Below are 3,143 nucleotides of genomic sequence, written 5' to 3'. Positions count from 1 at the left end.
TGGTACAACCTCAAAATACAATTATGAACCTGAAAATGTGCATGATATGACTATTTTAACAATGCCTAAAGTCTTGGCACTTAATTTAATGTTCTGCATTTCTGCCCATCAAATAAGAGGAAAATCCTCACATGCTGTTTTTGTAAAACTCAATATGTGTAAAGCTTTGTGTTGTCTGCTTATCTGAGGGAACTTTCAGAAATTGGTGTCTTTTTCCTTCAAAATGGAAAAAAATGGTCGCACTATATACATCAGTTTCTTAATTTTCATAATGTGTGAACTGGCAATCCATAGATTTAGTATTCCACCTCCATAAATCTATGGGACCCGCTAGAGACAGCGGTCAAAATGAATGCAGAAGAGTTATTCTGACTATGAATCATGACTATGAGTCAATGGATGCTAAACTTGGCTATTTATGTCCTCAACTTTTGTCCTTCCTCCTAGGTTAATCAACCCACGCTTTGTAAATCATTGCTATCTCACTTGAGAGAGAAGCTAACAATCTTTGTAATGTACGGAGCCTTGGAGATGACATGGAGGGGGAAAAAAACAGAAAAAAATGATTCAATTAACCCACAGAAAAAATTAAAAACATGTACTGGGGACAAACACTTTTGTGAGATCTTGACTTTTTTCTGTAAGATCTCGAGTTTAATTTGCATTTAATTGATTTTCATATGCAAGAACTTGAGTTAAGTGTTTGTCCCCAATATATGTTTTTTTTTTCTTTTTTCCGTCCATGTCACCTACAGGGCTCTGCAGTAATGCAGCTTTGTGTTTAAGGAAAGTTTTGGGGGTTTTGTGTTAAGTATACATCTTGAGCAAGGAGGCAGTTAGACTGGAAACATGGGGAAACAAGCCACTTTAAAGTTCTACAACCAACTCTTAAGCTCACTATGAATCATAAACATTTTAAGTGGGACTGGTGCTGCCATAGCTTCTCTACATCAACAACAACAACCGTTTATCCATCTGTGCAGCCCTAAAATCAGTGGGGCTCCCATTTTATGTCTTGCTAACATGGCGCCAATTGGACAAACGTCCTGAACCATATACAGCCTGATACCCAGCAAGCTCAATCAATAAACTTTAATCGACTAAGATGACAATTTGGTCCCATATCAGTGATTCCTACCCAGTGAATATACTTGGCTTGGACCCCCCTCAGTGTTGGGTGTCCACAATAGAAGTTGGTGTAATGGGTGGTGGTGGGGGGCAATCAGCTAGGGATGGGGGTGATGGTACTAGCCCGGCACAATAGCTAATCCACGGGCTAAACACTCAAAGCCCGGACCCATGGGCTCTGATCCTGGCTGCGTGAACAGTAGTCACGATTTGGGGGGGGGACACACACTGGATAAACAAGGCTCCCCCAGAGTATGTAGCCACATTCATGTGTTCATTCACAGGCAAAATGAAGAGTGATTCTATTTACAGAGTCTGGTCTCTCTCTCTACCTTTGTTAACTTTATCGGCATGCAGATGTTTTTTTCTAACCAACAGAGCCCTTATTGTTCAGTCAGATGGTGAGAAACACATTTTGTAATTTCTTTTTCAAGGAAAAATCTTTGGGGTGGTTGTGTGAATTATGACTTGGAGTCTACAATGAGGTATTGACCTCCATTCCAGTACGTCCCCACACGGCATGAAAAATGTTTTATGATTCTCTGCCCAAGGCCACAACCAATACCATGTTACTAGTTTATTTAAAAGATCCCTTCAGTTAAAAAAGAAGTCATTAGCTGAAGTTTTGTTCTTTAAAAAAAAATAATGATCCATGTTGATAGCAACCTTTTTTCTTAAAGCTACAGCAAATGTTCTTTTTTAGCTTCAACCTAAAGTGAGATAGCAATCATGACAAACCGCATCATCTCTCCTCAATAAAGAGTATGTAGATTTAGCCAATGGCCAAATTTAACTTCTGATGTATGGTTTGGATGCATCTTCAGATCCAGAAGTTCATCACTTAAGTCAAATGCCCCTTCCAAACAGGATCGAGAACTGGTACCAACTTGGAATTGTTTAAAAAATTCAAAATGGAGGGGGGGGGGGCACCTCAAGCTTACCCAGTGGGAGCGTGCACCCAGTCCTTTGTAGCGGTCCGGGTTTGAGTCCTGCCTGCGGCCCTTTCCTGCGTGTCATCCCCCAATCTCTCTGCCACCTTCAATACGATTCACAATGGAACACAAATTGGATATTTTGGTTCTGAATTTGATCATCGGTTCCAGAGGTAACCTGTAAAAGTTTTGGTTTCCATAGCGGTGTTTTAATGTGCCTTTATTTAATGATAAAACAGCCCGGTAAAACTGTAAATCACCACTGAATCAAAATAAAAGATCTTCCTCTTATCTGTGAAATAAGCATGTGACCCGTGTCAACTCCACAAAGAATCGGAATCAAACATCGATAAGAACTGGATTTGGAAATGGAAAGGAGATTTGGAATTAGATTCAAAATCCTTAAAAACAAAACAATGCCCCAACCAAGCTTCCAAAAAGGTTCCACTGACTGCCCTCCCATTTTTTGCCTCTGGTTGCTAAATGGTTTCTTATATAAATATAAGAAATATAAGTGTTCCCATAGTGCGGGTCATTTTTAATCTGGTTCCAGCAGCAGGTTATAATAGTTGTAGTAAGTTACCAAGTTTTTACAACATATTAATTAGGGCTTGGTCAACGTGCCCTTCAGTAAAATGTAAAGAGCTGTTGGAGAGTAAAATGATCTGCCTAATCACATAGCTTTCAGCTGTTGCAATTCCCCAGTTGAACTGTTATGCACATCTTTATTATTTCTAAATAATTGAATCAAAACATATGGTATTTACAACACATTTTAAATAGTCAGATACATATTTAACTGTAAAGTTTCATTATTTTTGGAAGTTGTGAACCCTAATTTCGCTTCTTCTTTAAACTATGGTATTTCTTCCTTCTCTACCAACAAAACGCTGATTAAAGATCCCAACATCTTTGAGTTTCAGTAATTAGAACTTTAGTAACTCCAAAATGTTGAAATTTGAGCTTATGTTTTGCTGTCACTCTTACTCATGCTAACAATTTTCAACAACCGTCACCTCTTTAAAGGTAATTGGAATCCTCTCTTTAAAGAGATTACCTACTTTACTTATTCCTTTCTTTGCT

At 38.6% G+C, this 3,143-nt stretch overlaps 1 long non-coding RNA gene across 1 annotated transcript in view; it reads right to left on the bottom strand.

Moving 5' to 3' along the window:
* Window positions 1-1,448, bottom strand: part of LOC116695916 (uncharacterized) — an 8,751-nt gene extending 7,303 nt beyond the window's left edge. The window contains exons 1-2 of the long non-coding RNA XR_004333584.1: window positions 1,439-1,448; window positions 750-759 (exon numbers count right to left, since the gene is read on the bottom strand). This is a non-coding gene — a long non-coding RNA (uncharacterized LOC116695916). The remainder of the gene's footprint in view (window positions 1-749; window positions 760-1,438) is intronic.
* Between the last annotated feature and the right edge of the window lie 1,695 nt (window positions 1,449-3,143).

The sequence above is a fragment of the Etheostoma spectabile genome, chromosome 9 (genome assembly GCF_008692095.1).
Source record: "Etheostoma spectabile isolate EspeVRDwgs_2016 chromosome 9, UIUC_Espe_1.0, whole genome shotgun sequence".
In the NCBI taxonomy this organism is placed as follows: domain Eukaryota; kingdom Metazoa; phylum Chordata; class Actinopteri; order Perciformes; family Percidae; genus Etheostoma; species Etheostoma spectabile.
This window is presented reverse-complemented; position numbering and strand designations above follow the sequence as displayed.